Raw genomic sequence first — 19,204 nt, 5'->3', positions numbered from 1 at the left:
TGATGTAATTGCCCGATGAAGTCAAGGTATATGAAGCAAAATACTCGTTGAGACTTAGACAATTGATGTAATTGTCCATTGGATTGTGTTTGATTGGTTGATCAATTGATAGTGTGTGCGTGGGATGGATGATTGTGGTGAATCATAGCAGCCCCGTTGAGACTAGGTCATTATGATAAATGCCTGATGTAGTCTAGGATTACCATGATCGATTACCTGTTGAGACCCGAAGATACTTGATCAGAGTATCTGTTGATAGTCTAGGTGTGTGGGAGTCGATGTATCTGTGCAGATAGAGTAACTTTCTTAACTTATTGGATGACTTAGGATAGGAAACACAATCCCTCCTATTTAGAGATGGATGGTGATGAACGTGGCTTGATTAGGTTGATTGGGACACGATGTAGGGTATGTGATGGTGATTATCGAGATGGGGAGGGTGGGGAGGGGTTCAATGTTAGATAGAAGAAATGGAGGACCTATTACATTCCTATGGAAGAAGAGGAAAAGAGAGTATCCATTGTCATTACTATGTATGAATGATATGCAGCTATTTATGAATGTATGGATGGATGGAATGCAATATATACAGATGAGATGGAATGATGATCCATGGTGCTTTATTTTTCATCATTTGAGCTTTAAAATGTTGTAAGAAAATACAAGCAACTTGACATAAAGATTCAAGATGACCAGAGTATTTCTTACATGGATTTTGATATAGCAAGTTAATACAAGCAACTTGATATAATGGATCAAGTTGACCAAAGTATTGCTTGCGGAACAGACAAGGATTATCTCTGTTCATGCATGACTTGGATCGTCCTCCTTGATCTTAGGCTGATCATATCCTGAGATAAGTGCATACCGTACTAAGAGATAAAAACCTTTTATCCAGTTTGGATGAGGTAGGAAGAACCAAAGGAAGAGCATTGTACCTGCAAACAAACAGTATATACATAAAGAATAAAGAATAAGGATCCTTGGTAATGGTGCATGCCCATATGGTCGAGGTATACGTTGTAGTCAGCAAGTCGTAGTGATCTATGACTGTATTTTTGCCTATGATCACGTAACTTAGTGAACTTCCCACGTAGACACCATTAATACATGCCCCAGAACTTCATCGGAAATAATGTACAAACGATACAAAACAATACTACAAGATCCTGATACAGATAAACGAACGATTGTACTCACAAATCAACCAAGTATTTGATAGCTTAACATAATTTTCTTGTCAAAGAAAACGTCACTTTTGTCTTTGTTTTGGTAAGGAAGGATGCATCCTTGTTGAAGACAGTTTGATTGTTGATGTTGATTGTGTGGTTGATTGGTAAATGGTCATTGTGTGAGTAGTTTGTCAATGTTTATTTTGGTATCTGCATGGATGGGTATGTACAAGGTGTTGCCATGTTTTTGTGTGATTTTTCAATGGTTTTGTCGATGTTTTTGGATTTTGAATTATTTTGAATGTTTTTGGTATTTTTGCGAGATATTTTTGAATGTTTTTGGATTTTTGATGATTGTTTGAATGAAGAACTTAATGAATCATAAGACAATGTAGAATCCACTTCCATCAATAGGTTAAAGGCATTGCCCCCAGTTTTAGACATGACTATGAAAAAGCGGGATGCAAGATGTATGGAGTACTATCATAATTGCAGAGGAATAAAAAGCCATGGTTGATGGATGGATGGATGTATGTATGAAGTAGATGTGATCGCAACAAGTCTGAAAGACAATGGAGCCATAGCCTTTACAAGTGGTGCCTGTTTGCCAGGTTTTCACCATCGTACTTACCCAAGGTGCCACCGGAGTGGTTGTTCACCGTTTGGATGCATGATTTTTCTTTACTTTTTTGAATGTTTTTGTATTTTCTTCAGGACATTTTTCTGAATGTTTTTGGTATTTTCTGGTATGCAGGGGAGCCTGATGCTTTGTTCAGCTTAGGTATAAAACCGTTTGAGGTGCATGCTGTTAATTGGATCTGCGAGCGGTTCTCCTTCTGAAGTAGCCAACTGATATGCCCCGGATCCGAATACAGCAGTGACAACATATGGGCCCAGCCAGTTTGATTCAAACTTGCCCTGATGTTCTTTGTTTGGTTGGTTGCGAGGATTCTCTCGAAGAACAAGATCACCTACCTCAAATGTATGAGGTCTAACTCGGTGATTGTAGCTTCTGCTCATGCGCTGTTGATAGGCTTTGAGGTGATTGTATGCAGCTTGTCGTTTCTCATCAAGTAACTCTAAGTCCTGAAGACGGGATACTCTGTAGGTTTCGTCATCGATGAGATTGTGCAAGGAAACCCGTAATGATGGTATCTCGACCTCAATAGGCAAGATAGCTTCTGCACCATAGACCAATGAATAAGGAGTTGCACCTGTAGGGGTTTGAATGCTAGTTCGATATGCCCATAGTGTCGGATTTAGTTGAACATGCCAGTCACGGCCGGCATCATTGACTGTCTTCTTTAGGATCCTCAATATGTTTTTATTGGATGCTTCGGCCTGACCATTGCCTTGTGGGTAATAGGGGGTGGAAAAGCGGTGTTGGATATGAAATTTCTCACAAAGTTCACGGACATCCTGATTTTTGAAAGGGAGACCGTTATCTGTGATGATTGACATGGGTACACCATACCGGCAGATGATGTAGTTGAGGATGAATGAGGCGATCTGCTTGCCGGTGACTTGGGTAAGTGGAACAGCCTTGATCCACTTTGTGAAATATTCGGTGGCGGTAATAATGAATTTGTGGCCATTGGATGAAGATGGATGAATCTTACCCACAAGGTCAAGGCCCCATTGACAGAAAGGTCATGGTGTCGTGATTGGTTGCAGTTCCTGAGCTGGTGCATGTATCAGGTCGCCATGAACTTAGCATTTCTTGCACTTCCTGACAAAGTAGTAGGAATCTTTTTCCATAGATGGCCAATAATATCCAGCTCGCAAGAGTTTCTTGGCGAGTGATGGACCACTTGAATGAGTCCCGCAAATTCCTTCATGTACCTCTTCCAAAGCCTTTGTTATCTCATCTTGTTCCAGACATCGAAGGAGAGTAACATCAAGACCGCGTCGGTATAGGGTTTCGACAATAATGGTATATCGAGCAGTTTGGCGAATGAAGGTTTTTCGTTGGTTATTTGATTGGTTGGGGGGAAGGGTGTGATCATGGAGATAGGTGTAGAACTCACCGTACCATGGGGATTCAGAACCGACAAGGCGACATATCATCTCGGATTCAGGGATATCATAAGCGGGGATCCAAAGCTGTTCGACCAAGAACTCATAACGTGTTGAATTCTGTGGAAGATCTAGGAGAGATGCGATGGTAGCCATAGCGTCAGCAGCTCGATTCTGATCTCTTGGTATCTGCTCAAAAGTAATAGTAGTAAATGATGTCTTTAGTTTGTCCACCATTTGCTTATATGGCATGAGTTTATCATCCTTGGTCTGATATTCATCTGTTGCTTGTCGAATGACCAGTTGGGAGTCACCATATACTTGCAGTTCTTGTAATTTCCATTGTACGGCTAACCTGAGTCCTATGATCAAGGCCTCATATTCTGCTATGTTGTTGGTGCATGGAAATGTGAGCCAGTAAGACTTCAGGATGCTATCACCTTGGGGTGTGATAAACAGAATGCCTGCCCCCGAGCCATGCCTAGTGTACGAACCATCAAAGTAGAGTTTCCATGGTTGTGTTGTTGTGATCATGAATATCTCTTCATCTGGAAAATTGGAAATAAGAGGATGATCGCCTATGAGAGGTGCATTGGCCAACTGATCTGCAATAACTTGACCTTTGATAGCTTTACGGTCCACATACTCGATGTCAAATTCACTTAGAATCATCACCCATTTGGCTAAGCGGCCTATCAATGCTGCTTTGCTGAGTAAATACTTGAGTGGATCAATCTTTGCAATGAGTTGTACTTTGTGTGTTAACAGATAGTGCCTCAGTTTAGTGGCTGCTAAGATTACTGCTAGGCAAGCTCGCTCAATAGGTGTGTAATTGAGTTCATAGCCCACCAGTGTGCGAGAGATGTAGTAAACAGCACACTCTTTTCCTTCTGCATTATGTTGTGCCATTAGTACACCCAATGTTGTACTGGTTGCTGAGATATAGAGTAACAACGGTCTACTTGGATCTGGTGGGATCAGCAATGGTGGTTTCATGAGATAGTCTTTAAGTGTCTAAAATGCTTGCTGGCATCGGGCATCCCACTGAAAGCGGATGTTCTTGTGTAGCAGGTGTGTGAATGGGTGACACTTATCAGCCAATTGTGCAATGAATCTTCGGATGGATTGAAGCCATCCTTGTAATGTCCTTAGCTGACTGATATTCTTTGGAGGTGGCATGTCCATGATTGCCTTAACCTTTGCTGGATCGACCTCAATGCCTTTGCTTGAGACAATGTATCCTAGAAGTTTCCCAGAGGTTACTCCAAAGACACATTTCTTTGGGTTGAGTCGAACATGATATTGTTCCAGTCTATCAAAGATTCTCTCTAATATGTCCAAATGACCTTCTCTAGTGAGTGATTTTGCTAATAAGTCATCAACATAATCGTCCATTATGGTATGCATCATGTCATGGAAGATGGTGGTCATTGCTCTTTGATAGGTGGCTCCTGCATTCTTTAGACCGAAGGGCATTACATTCCAGCAATATGTGCCCCATGGACATGTGAAGGCTGTCTTATGTTGGTCCTCCGGTGCGATCTTTATTTGATTGTATCCTGAAAAGCCATCCATGAGTGAAAGCATGGCATGTCCTGCTGTCAGATCCACTATGATGTCGATATTTGGTAGGGGGAAGTCATCCTTACGACATGCCTTATTCAGATCTCTGAAGTCAGTACAAATGCGGATGCCCCCTTTTGGTTCGCCAACAGGCACAATATTGGAGACCCATTCTACATAATCAATTGGTCTAATGAAACCAACATCTAGGAGTTTCTTGAGTTCTGTTTTGACTAGTACTGCAATCTGAGGATGCATCTTACGAAGCTTTTTCTTGACAGGTTTGGCTCCTTTTGCTACGGTGAGGTGATGCATGTCTGCATATGACCATGCAAAGTTGATCTGATGCTTCTGGAAGAACTCTATAAACTTAGGTTGTTCCTCTGGAGTGAGAAGAGATGCTAGATGTATGAGATGAGGATTTTCAGGAGTCCCCACATTGTATTCTTTGGTTTCCTCGATGAGAATCGTTGATCGTTCCTGTTGTGCATTAGCAGGGAGAATGTCAAACCCTTCATCCTCAGGTGCCTCGAAGAGGTTTTCACCATTGGATACGCTCTTTCTTTTTACTTTTGTTGGATCAAACAGTGCCACAGTGTGGTTTTCACTAGAAGATCCATGTTTTAATGTTATATTTTTGCAGCTGAAAGGTTTGGCATCCGCCCCGAAGTATGCTGCGCTATTAAGTTCAATGGCAAATCCAGCTTTGTGATCCCCGCTTGGTAGGTTATCCCTTAATTCCAAAAAGTCAATGATGGCCTCATCGTTTTGGAAGAGGTCAAGACATGGGGGATTTGGTTGGTTCCATTCGATGAGTTCAGGGTGGATAATGGGCATTACTTCATCGACTATGTTAAGTGCGGGAGATGTATCAGTGAGGGTTAAGACGTTATGGTGAAGGTCGTTAATGGTACTCTCCCTGTCAAAATCAGGCGTAGGATGAGACGTAGGGTCTGTGGAAGATGTTTCCAGTTCAGGAACCCAAGTGGTCTTTATCTGTGCTTCTCCGTAAACAGGGATGTCTTTGCGTGGTGGAGGTGGTGATGTGTCTTCCTCATCTGAAGTATTAAGTTGTACCGAATCAAATTCCCATTCATGTGAGTCGGTCTCTGAATCACTTTCCAGCATCTGATTGCTATACCATACTGGGATGTCCTTTGAGTTAAATACTGCAGGTGTGATTGGTTGATGTACCTTTGTAATGATCGGTGTTGTAGGGCGGTTGATGGAGATTAAAGAATCTGATACGGGAAGTATTGGTAGTATTGACTCCATGGCTTTTGTTGGAACTGCGGGTGCCATAGATGTTGCTGCAGGTTCTGATACAGTTGCTGCTGCTAATGGTACTATGGATGTAATGGCTGTTGCGAATGGGATTACTGGTTTGATTGGTGGGATGATTGGTATTGTAGATGGTTGTGTTGGGGTTGTGAGCCTCGATGGGGCAGTCGGGATGGTGCTTGAAGCTGCTTTGATAATGAAAGGTATCCTTTTTGCAGTAGGTTGACATAATGGTTTGGTGGGTTTTCCTTTGAATTTGAGCTTAGGAAATATCTCCTTTTCAAAGCCTAGGCCTGTATTATCTGTGGGCTTTAATTCTGGCAGCAGAGGTTCATGTCGTCCTTGTTTGCAATATCCTAAAGCACTCTGACCATCATACCCCATTCTTTGCATAATGAGGAGGCCTTTGCCATACTGCTCTGTAGGAAGTTTAACTTTCGGTATATCAGTGGTGATGGGATCTTTATAGATCCATTCTGCTAAGTCCTCATCTTGGGTTTCTTCTTCTTGACTCTTTCCAGGGATGAAAGGTGTCAAAGCACATGCTGGCGTGATCAGTGGTTGTTGGAGTAACTATTGTGGTTTACCATGTGTTCTAGGAGAAGTGGGCATTTGTCCCACACAAAAGAGTTGACTCAAGTTGTATTCCCCAGGATCTTCCTCTGCTATCTTCATCTTAAGCTTTTTTTGCTTGGGTATAGTAGTGTTTGAACTGGCAAGAGAGGCGGGACTTATATATGATGTGGAGGAAATGGCTTCTCTATTATTAGGAACAGTAATCTCTGGTTGATGGCTGATATTATGGCAAAATGCAAAGGGGTTTGCATCGCCCAGAATTGTGATCTCTACACCATTATGTGGGAACTTGATACATTGATGGTAGGTAGATGGAACGGCTTGCATGGCATGTATCCAAGGTCTCCCTAATAATAGATTGTATGGCAGAGGAAGGTCTAGAACTTGACAAATGATGTGCTTTACCACGGGGCCCACTCGGATTGGTAGTACCACAGCGCCTTTGGATGAACGCTCTACATCATCATAGGCTTTGATTGTGATCTTATGACGAGGATCCACTGATTCGACCGCATATCCCAATGCTGTGACCAACTGTAATGTACAAATATTTAGGCCTGCTCCATTATCGATCAAGACTCGCTTGATCCTATGCTGGTTAATAAATCCTTCGATGTGGAGTGAGGCGTTATGAGGTTGCTGGAAGGAAGAGTTGTCACTTTCGGAAAAAGTGAGACAAGGTGATGACTTTAGACTTCCAACCATGGCTTGAAATTGGTCTGTATTCAGATTTGCAGGGACTGACGCCTCTTGGAGTGCTTGATCCAAGATAGTTTTATGAGATGGCGATAGACGCAAAAGCTCTAAAATGGATATAAGCGCAGGCGTTTTATCTAATTGTTCCACAAGATTGTATTGCTTTGGGATGGAGGTGGTGCCTTGTGGAGCTGCCTTTATGGTAACTTTGCCGCGACGTGTAACAACATTGCAATTTGAGTTGGGATTTTTGAAGGTTATAGTTGCAACTTGTTCATTGGCATCATACAGATGATTTACAGTGTAATTATACGTAGCCTATGTATAATCAGTGGTATCAGTGCCTCGCCTACAAGTGGAAGGACCCCTTTGATCTTGTGATGGAAGTGGATTTTTGAGCATCAGATGATCATTATTTGTTGTTTTTGGGTCATGTCCTTCAATTTCAATTTCTCCTCGATCAATAAGATCCTGAATGAGATCTTTCAATCGGTGACAATTACTTGTCTTGTGCCCTCTCCCTTGATGGAATTCACAGTGTTCAGTATCTCTCCACCATGCCGGTTTGACCTGAGGTTCATAGTTTGATAGTTTAGGTAGAGTGACCAAATTCTGAGAAATGAGTTGTCGCAAGACTGTTTCAATGGGTTCCCCTAAGGGAGTGTATGTGTGTTTTTGTTTGTGCTGACGAGGTCTTGGTTCATCATGAGATGTGATGCGACCTTGATTAGGAGGAACATTTGTGTTATTCTGAGGTGGAGGATTTTGTCCTGCAAACCGAACCATAGGTTGTGCATTTTGGACAGTCCTGGCATCCACAACCCCATCGTTGACGATATTTTTGTTCTTGTTCCAGAAGTTCGGTTTATTGCTATTGAAGCGTGGGAAAGGACCATCTTTTGGTTCATTAAAGATTTTGATGAGTCCTTTCTTGATGAGTGCCCGTTCACATTTTAAACCCTTGGTGATCATATCGTTAAAAGAGTCTGTGTCTTTGACATCCAGGTGAAATTCCATTTCTTCATTTAAGTTGGAAATGAATATTTCCACTAGTTCTCATTCAGGTAACTGAAGAGAACGTCTGCTAGACATTTGGCGCCATCGTTGCAGGAATACTGAGAATAGTTCACCTGGTTTTTGTTTGGTGTTGCACAGATCAGCCATGGTGATGTCGCGTTCAATGTTATGAGAGTAATGAGCTAGAAACTTCTGGATGAGTTCCTCAAATGTTCTAATGCCACCTGGTAGTCGGGAAAACCATGATGTGGTTGTTCCTCCCAAGCTTTGGGGAAAAAGGCGCATTAGGTAGGTGTCTTCATATGCCACTTCAAGACAAGCGGAATGAAATTCTCGGACATGATCACGGGGATCCCCCTTTCCTCTATATTTTTCAAATTTGGGTGTTTCAAATCCTCGTGGAAATGGTGGCATGTAAAGATTCCTATCAAAAGGATAGGGACAGATGTCATTGAGTGAGAATTGGTTAGTCTTGATACCACTATGAAGCTGTTGGGCGAGATTCTCGACTTGTTGCCACAACATCTCCATTTGATTTGGAGGAGGAGGTGGTGGGTTACCTTGGGGAATATTATATCTGATGGGATCTCTACCTCTTTCCTCTTCATGGTGACTTTGTCTTTCTGATGCTTGTCTTAATTGGGAAAGATCAAAGTCAGAGGGGAGTTTTGCTCCTTCTTGAGCGAGTCTTAAGAAGTGAGCATCCGCATTGCTCCTAAGTATTTCGTCAAAAAGTCTGTTAAAGAGAGGGTTATGCTGAGCCCTTTCTATTGTTGCAGGAGTGGGAGTACTTGGGTTTTCGTCATCTGCATTTCCTCCAAGTGCTTCTTGAAATTCATTGAGATTTTCCTCTTCTTCATCTTCCCTTTCTATTTCTCGTTGCCTGGACTGTGATCGGGTTTGGGCCATTTTGTTTATAAGCTTTTTGTTGAAGTTGTGTGAAAATGATGATGAGTTTTTGATGAAATGAGAGATTGATGGTTAATGGATTGTGTTGCACGTGGATCTCTAGCACCTTTAAGGTGGATGTAACCAAAATTCCTTCTTTGAATTGCTTGTTTGTTTGATAAGTTTTGATGTGATAAGGTGTAGAGAAATCTGAGATGTGTTACAGATTGGACTACCTAGTAATGAGAGGATTCACTCATGAACTAGTTTTAACCTGCGTAGATGTGTCTCTTAGGATGAGCTTATCCTAGATATAGAAACAATCTAAAAAGTGATGTAATGTGTTTGATTTCAAACAATATCTAAAAGAGAATTTTGGGACAAGAACCTCTTAATGTTTTGAGAGTTGGGGCGAATTGATGATGAAATGATGATGTATGAGTGAGATGATGGATGAAAATGTTTTCAACTTTCAATAAAAACTTTGTGTTACAAATGGGACAAACTCTATCTCTTCCCTTTCGGGTGTTGGTGGTATTTCTCGAGCTGTGTTGTAGGTGATACAGATGTTTGGGAAGAAGTTTGGATTAATCTTTCCTCCTTGATTTTTGTGATAACTCAGAGCTCTATATTGCATAAAAGCTCTGCGGTTCAATGATTCTGAATCAAATTCGTTTGTTTTGCCTTGAAGGTATAGACGCATGCGATGTAGAAAGATTCTATGGGAGACAAAGATTTGTCGATTGATGTAGAAGAATTTCCTCTTTTTGATCAAAGCCTTTGAGCTCAATGGTCTTCTTTTCAAGTTGATATTCTGATGACACTTCTTCTTTCGCAAGATGTGAAGAATGGTCATAAAATTTTGACTCGTTGTTGTTTGTACCTTGTTTTTGATGTTTTTGGTTTGTTTTGACAGATGTTTGGTTGGATGAATACTTTGTTTTTGGGAAGTGATTTTCTGATTTTTCTTTGACAAGAAAACAAAGCAAGCACACAAACACAAGAATGTTGCCTAAAAGGCACAAATGAGCATGGGTCTAGATCAACCCAATTCTTGGACTTGTATATGACCCTTCCTTTAGATGTATTTTAAGGTGTATTTCCAAAGCCTGAAGTCGGTTCAATTTAGCCCACATCTTGATATTTCTTCGACTTTGGTACTACATACCTTATGAATCCCGCCGTGGCAGGTAAGGATGTGATATACTAAGTCTTGCATGAGCATAACAAATAGATGATCCCTATGATGGGGGAGTCACCACTTTTATCAAGCCACTAGTGGCTTTTCAAAAAGCTATGTTTCTACTCAAGGAAATATGTATGGTGAGTATCTTGGGAGCAAAACCATCTATGCTCTTGCACTAAATTATATCGCAAATATCCTCAATCAATAGAACGGGTGGGCTACTATTTAAAGGTGTTTAGTCATGTTCGATGTTTTTGGACATAAGTTCATTCTGCAGTGACTCACTTAAGAGCCTTGTAACTGGTGGTGGGGCCCATTTGTCCTTTCAGCCAATTACACTGTAGGAACAACTATACCCAAGGCTACAACTTTCGCTCTCACCTGATTTCTATAGCGGCTCGAAGGATTTACCGCTCGAGGTCGTTCCCAAGAGTGATGTGTCTCTTGGCAGGCCTCTCTTAAAAAGATAACATTTTGAGTGTTACTAACACTTTTCTCTTGCACCTAGGACCACGAGAGCCAAGGGAGAGGATAGTGTGTGTTAGAAGTAGGACCACTCGACTGACGTTTTGCACAAGCATGCCAAACACGTAAAACACTTGTTCTTTTTAATCCATCATGTCAAAATGTGGTCTAACTATTTGGAGATGTTGCTCCAACAGGCATTGGTGTTCTTTTTAACTTCAAAAAGCAATGTGTTTTTGTAATCTAGAATTCGAAAATCCTAGTCAACTTAATGAAAAACACGTTTTGTTGCTTGAAGTAAAATTTGTTTGCAAAAATTGGAACAAGTGGATTGTAAGTTTTTTAATTGCACCAAAATTTGAAGTGTGGCTTGTGATTTTTAGATTTGATGCAAGGAAAGCAAATTTGTTTGTTGATTTTAAGCACCAAAACAAAATGTATCCCTAACTTGCAATGAAAGCAAAATTTTGAAGTTTGTTGTTTTTTTTTTACTTTGCAATAAAGAAAGATGAATTTTCATTTTAAGCACCAAAAACAAGTTTGAGGTTCATTTTATGCACTCTAAAATAAAATGTGAGGTTTATTTTAACTTGTGCAAGAAGGAAAAATGGATTCTTTTTAACCAACTTTTGTTGAAAGAAAGTAAAAAAGAAACTTTTAAAGCATTTAAACTAACTCCTTCCCCTGCACAAAAAGATTAGAACCTGCATAAAAGACAATTAGTTAGAAAAATCCGCATGTTTTGGTGGGCTTCTACAAGCCTAATTTTTTATTTTTTTTGGTTACAAGGTGATTTGTACAACGTTCTGTTACAATAGCGCTAGTCTGTGTTTGAACAGAGGCGCTATTTAACACAAACGCACTAAAAGAAAGGGAAAGACAGAGAAGGGAAAAGCGCTGAAACAAGGTGAATAGCACCAAAACAATGTCAAACGCGCCAAAACAGTGTCAAAAGCGCAACCTGTGTGACATTTTCAACATTCAAACATGTTATTGGTTAAAAAAAAAAAAGTTGATCTTTTTGGTGTTTGGATTCACGTCGGGTTCACCAAATGATGCTCTGCAAAAAGGATTAGAAAATCTGTTTGATGGCAACACACACAAGAGCACAAGAAACAAACTTTAGTGTTAGCAACAAAAGATTATCCTAAACAGGCATATCAAGAGAGATATTAAGCATGAAATAGAAAGCATACAAACATAGAATAGATAAACTATACTCCTCCAAATGTTAATCAAGATGCTCATAGTTGCTCCTCCCTTGTTCCTCTCCTCTCCAAGTCCCAAATGAGTGTAGCTCTCAGCTTTTAGCACTATCCATGGATGCCATATGGAGATTCAAGATGGTTGAATATGATAAGCAAATGCTATGCAAGTGTAGACAATGATGCTATGAGAAAGCTCTATGCTAATGCCAGTATAACAACAATACTCTAATGCTTCCTTTTTTGCTTGAGGAGAAGGGTTCTATTTATAGAAGAAATGGGGAAATGAAGGGTTAAGATTGAATGGTTTAATCAAGGGCCAAGTTTGAAAGTTGGGGATCCATGTGCACAATTGGCACCAATAAAATGGTGACAAGTGTCCACATAGGATTGGGTTGAGAGAAGAGGTTGAGTCAAAACAAATGTTTTAACCATGTGGGAGGGTTTGAGGTAACCATTAATGGTTATTGGAGACTTTGGGGATTAAGTGGTTGAAGGTTGAAAGCCTTCAATGGTTATCAAAGACTTTGAGCCATTTAGTGGTTGAAGGTTGAAAGCCTTTAATGGTTATCAAAGACTTTGAGGGTTTGAGAAGTGACTTCCCTTTTGCTTAGGAATGTGACAAAGTTTAGAGAAGGGGTTAGGTTATTTAGAAGTGATTAGAAAATTCTAGAAGGGGTTTAGGCATGCAAGTGGATTTTGTAGGAAAATGCAAGTGGGAGAAATTTTGGTATTTTCAATTAAAATAAAATCATTTATTTCAATTAAATGGTGTAATTTGCATTTGGATAAATATTCAAATAAATATTAATTTATTTAAATGAGAAAAATGAAGATAAAGCATTAAAATGCTTGAAGACTTTGAGGGAAACCATTAAAGGCTTGAAGACTTTAAGGAAAACCATTAAAGTCTTAAGAAGACTATAGAAGGAAGCCATCAAGTTTGAAGACTTTAAAGCCATCAAGTTTGAATATTTTAAGGGAAACCATTAAAGGTTTCAAGTGGGTGAGGATAAATAGGATTTTAAATAAATAATTTATTTAAAATAGTTGTGCAACTTGCTTTTGTAGGAAAATACAAGTGGGTGGAGGATAAAGGTGATTTAAATAAATTATTTATTTAAAATAATTGTGCAACTTGCATTTGTAGGAAAATACAAGTGCGTAGAGGATAAAGGTGATTTAAATAAATGTTAATTTATTTAAATGTGAGAGGTGGGATTTTGGGGGATTTAAATAAATATTAATTTATTTAAATGTGAGAGAAGATTTAATTAAACAAATATGATTTATTTATTTAATTAATGGCCTGAATTTGGTTAAGTGAATTAAATCAAATAAATTGAATAATTTATTTAATTAATAGGAGAAGAGGGTTAAGATGAATTAATTAAATATTAATTTAATTAATTCATTAATTGATGGTTAAATAATCAAATAAATACTAAGTATTTATTTAATTAAGTGGACAGATTTATGTGACTACACATAGTTCTTAATATAGATATCAAACCCTGTTACTACTTCAGTTTTAAGGGAGAAGGGTATATGTATGTTACCAAAGCGCTTAGAGACCAAATACAATGGGTTCCCTCAAAGTTTATAGATCCAAGCCCTTACCTATCTTGGGTCTATACCCTCAAGGCTTATGGGTCGTTGATCCCCACCCTATCTTGGGACTTAACCTATTCCTTGGATTTAGATTGGGCGCCCTCTTTGGAACATCTTATCCCCATCTTCTTAAATACTAATAGTAATAACATTATTTAGACTATAAGTATACTAACTCATCATGTATTATGAATATATATAAAATTAAGTACATGATTCTCATACACATTGCAGTCTATGTTAATATTACTATTCAATTTTGCATAAGAACATTATCGGGCATCATATATTAAGCACATCCTCATGCATACCACCAAGAGAAAGGATGTTACTACCTATAACTTAATAATAATTCTGATATGATTTGTACTGATCTAATCAATGGTGATCTCACTGGATCCTTTTGGTTCCTTTCCTTTATATCTCTCAATGTGAGGGAGAGGTCACACCTCTTCATCATGTATGCCCTTTGGCAAGAGACACACCCTTTCACCATTAGCACCCTTTGAAAGAGTGCAAATCTTCATTATTCCTGCCTTTTGAAAAGGGACACAACCTTTCATAATCAGATATGCACTTCTTATTTAAATCAAATATGCACTTCTGATTGTCAAAATATCCCCCTCTCAAATGAGGTTCTCTTCTCCATTCTTTGTTGTTGTTGTTGTTGTTGTTGTTGTTGCTGTTGTTGTTGTTGTTGTTGTTATTATTATTATAGATAGTATCAACAAACACCACTAACACTGAATCATTAAACCACATCACCAAAATACTAGCATCTATGGGAATGCAATGCATTCCTATACACTAACACCGAAACAATCACACATAAACACTAATTGTGGATCCAAGAAACCAACATCAAAGCTTTGGAAACTTCTAGATACATCATTAAAAGCCTTCTAGAACAACCACAAATAGACTCCATACATCTGCATGACCATATTGCAATCCCACTATAACTGCACTATACCAGACCACATCTAGACCACAAACTGTAATCAAGTTGCTCATCCAGATCAGCAAGTTTGACATCAACGACAACAAGAACACATATTTTCAATAGGAAGGTGCACAACTCAAATGTATTTTGATGTTGTTTTCCTACAAGACATCTATAACATATAGGAAAGGAATGGAAAAGATGAGGAAGGCCTCTTACCATCTCCTTGGAACTAAGATGATGGAGGGAGAAAGCAAATATATTTCTATATCTATAATGCCAAAAAGAAATGGACTTGGCTATAGAGGCACATAGAGAAAATACAAAGGATGAGACTGCATCAAGTGCAAACAATCAATCCTTCATAAAAGATCTAGCATTGATCATGCCATATCATGAGATGAGATAGGATTTGATACCATCTTTGATTTGGGACTCCATCTTAAGCTTGTGATTCCATAGTTGATTAACATATAAGAGATTTGTTGTCAAACCTGGAACATAGAGCACCTTAGTGAGAGAACAACTTCTCATCCCAAGCAGAATGATGACAATACTAATTCCTTCTGCAACATACTCTTTATCATCTGCTATCTAGATCATATCACTAGTAGGTTGAGTAATCAGAGTATCAAACAACTCTTTATTGCTTGTCATATGTTTGCTAGTGCTAGAGTTGATTAACCAAACATCTATCGAGGGCTCAGAGGTTTGGGAGATAAGAACCTCATTCTATTTGGTGTCACAATATGTTGTATTTAATATATCCTCATCAAATGTCTCATCCTATTAGGTTGCAACATGTCCTCTATGCTTCCAACAACAAGGACATCCTCTTGACTATCAAGAATCACCATGACCAAATGTGTCATCCTTACTCCATTATATCAATAGTGACCAATCTCATGTGTGTTGGTATGGTAGGTATGATACCATTGATTATCCTTTGATGAATTTTGTTACTATTGTGGGGGCTTCTACGAGGTCCCTTTTGAGATTTTTTACCATGTCGTTGCCTTGAAACTAGTGTTTTGTCTTCAAAGTCATCTTGTAATGATTAGATGGCTTCTTCTTGCTAAAGAAAGTTCACCAGTTCTTGAAATGAAACCTTCTACTTAGTGATATTCAATGTCGTGACAAAAGTCCTAAATTGGGGAGGAAGAGTCTCAAAGTGATCAAGATGAGAAATTTATCCTCCACCTTCTCTCCAAGTGTGACAAGCTCTGCTTGGAGCTTTGACACATGACACAAGAATTCCTCAATTTTCTCGCTAGCTTTCATATTGAGTGTATGAAGCTTGGACTGAAGATGGAGGATCTTGCTTTGATTTTTAGCCTCACAAATGGTGGAGAGGGCATCCCAAACCTCCTTTGATGTTATCGCATCTTGAACATGTGGTTTAACCTCATCAAAGGTGCTAAGTGTGATCTACATCAAAGCTTTGGCATCAGCCTTGTTGAATTTCTTCTATTCATCTACATTATTTGGACATTGTGCTGCACTAGTAACAATCTCCCATAACTCTTTGAAGTGGAGAATCATGTGCATCCTTGTCTTCGATGCAACATAATTAAGCCCTTTTAGAAGCTATGCATCTAAAAGAGACAACTTGGAAATAGACATGACAACAACAAAAATAAAATGTACCACAAATAAAATTATTATTATTAATGATATGTTGATATACATGCCTTATTTAGACATACACATCCTTCCAAGGACAAAAAGAAACATTTAGATGAGCTCAATAAGCTCATGTAGTGAGACGAGTATGCTTATTTGGGTGTGATACCTAACATTTGTCATCAACACCATAGCCTTGTTCAAGCTATAAACATATCTTCTTAGCTTGGCACTGTATATCAAAGAGGAAATACTCCAAAAGTCCTTACGAAATCAACTCATCCAGTTATAAGTTTTTGGTGTTCTCGAGAGCATCTAGCAGGATAAAATAAAAGTCGGTGCTATCATGGACTGCATTTTGGGCTCCATGATTGTTGACAGTGCTACTGGCGTCATTTGACACGATCAATATTCACCAGATCTTGCAAATTTTCCACTCTTTAACTCACCCAAAAAATTCTCCTTTCATTTACCTTTTATGATAATTGACAAAATAGGTAGCCACAATTCTCTGATAATCTAGAATTGACAAACAAAACATACAGACTTACACCAATTACCACGTCTACTTACACCACAAAATGCAAATCAACAAGAAAGGCAAATCTTTGCAGTTTAGCCAGCAAAAGAGAAGATAGTCTTCAGTACGCCAAATGAGAGAGCAAAAAATAATTGAATGCCATCTTCAATCACCAACCATTTTAACTATCAGATCCCATGCAATTTGAGGATTGCATCATCATCTCAAGCTTGTCATGACCAATTTCGTCTTCCATGCAACAATTTTATGGGCTTTTCTACTTCTTAGTGTTTCCTTCCTATGCTTAATTTTGTTGATGGTGAGATTAGCACAACCAATTTTGATAAAACAAAGATCATCCATTCGTCTTAAAAAAGTGAGATATTTCACTTTGAGATTTTTTTTAAGTCAAGTCTTCATTATATGATCTATTATATGAAGGCCCTTTACTAGTAAATTAATTTTGTGTAAGATTAGATCTATTTATTCAATTCAATTTCAACTCCCACAAATATGAAATCATGGAAGATTTAGATACTCTCGATTAAACTTACTTATCCATATTATAAAAATCAAGCAGATTTGGATGTGACAATTTCTCTACAATGAATTATTTAATCATTTCAATGATCAATTTTAAATAAATAACAAAAGAACAAGTTGAGAGTAGGGAGAACAACATAAACAAAATGAACAATGATAACTTCAATTTATTTAGTTGATTTAAATGATTAGGAAAAATATCATAAACCAACACCACATTGACCTTCCCACAACCATACATAACATTGAAGCAATCACCAAAGGAGAAAATAATTTGAGGATATTTTGAGATCATCAAACCAAATTGTCATGGAACATGCATTGATTCAAGATGAAACCCTACATAGTCACATCCAATTATTGATTTCACTACTTGTTTAGTTTATATAAATAAAATGAAGAACATTGTTACCATGATCAAAACACCATTCAGAGATAGACAAGCATTATCCTTATATTAAAAATATTTTAAACATGTATAATATTGAGTAGGAGTTCCACATTGAAGATTGCATAAAATTATTTGTTTATCACAAAAAATCATTTCTAACCCCTAAAATTACTACTAAAAGAAAAATAAATAGTGTTTAAAACTCCACATTAGTGGACCTTGAAGATCTTGAACTAAAGCTAAAATGGGGTGATAAAAAATGATAATTAAAAGTGACTACTAATTTTTCATGATACAATCAACATTTAGTTGATTTATTACAAAAGCAATTATTCAAAATTAACATCTAGTCACCCTTGTCATCTAAAAATCCATCAATAAATCTTTAACTACATACATAAGATTGCTAAGGTCACGAACCTTGTGGTACCTCAATTTAACTCATGAAAATGTTGACTTCTCCAATCGCTCATTTAACTCTTCAAAATTAGTCAAATCATTCTTAAATGATTGTATCTAACTTATTATCCATCATTTCATCTATAATTTCTTTGGTGATATGTATATGTAGGTAATCTGAGAAATTCCAAACCCTCATGAAATTGATTTTTCCAAATTGAACTGAAATACCCATAAAGATTCATCAATTTTCTACACAAACCGTACACCTTATTTTGACAAACTAATAACCAAATCAAATGGAAAATTCAACAAAATCAATATATGGGTAAATATCATAAAATAGAATAATTTGCATGCCATGTAGCTATTGTATACCATACATTCATCAACATTTATTTCCACCATATCTGCATACAAAACTATTGGATTTCCCACATCCAATAAGCCTAGAATGCACCTAAACGTATTGAAATCCTTCCAAAAATTTATCATATCAAAAAATAAAATTCCATTACAGATTAAGGCTAGATATATATCAATAAACATACATGAAACTTTTGTAATCAGATATTATTGTTGTTGTTAAAAACCCAATAAATCGGATAAAAATATTGTGGATTAAATAACCAAATTATAAATTAAACTTATAAAAACTCCCTAAATTTGTAATAGAATATATGGATATATAAAATAATAGGGAATGTTATAAAATAAAAGTAATACTATGGTTCCATACAAAGCAAAAAAATCTTCCAACCACCAGACTCAAAGAAACACTACAAACTACACTATCAACACCTACAAATCCAAACACTAAAAAATGCCAAAAAATACCAATATGCTACAAATTTATGTAAAAGACAACCTTTATATAAGATTAATTTCAACGATCCTTAGTCTCATGACCTTATATCGCTATGGAAACCTTGACTATCTCGCTCAAAAGTCTTTCTCTCTATGGGTTTATCAACCACTGAAGAACAACGAAATAAAGCTCTCAAAATCAAATTGTCAATTATCCCCTAAATGTAAAATTACCTCCAAATGTATAGAGGAGAAAAACCAAATGGCCCATCACTAAAAAATAGATAAAATAATATATTTTT

The sequence above is a fragment of the Cryptomeria japonica genome, chromosome 3 (genome assembly GCF_030272615.1).
Source record: "Cryptomeria japonica chromosome 3, Sugi_1.0, whole genome shotgun sequence".
Taxonomy (NCBI): Eukaryota; Viridiplantae; Streptophyta; class Pinopsida; order Cupressales; family Cupressaceae; genus Cryptomeria; species Cryptomeria japonica.
This window is presented reverse-complemented; position numbering follows the sequence as displayed.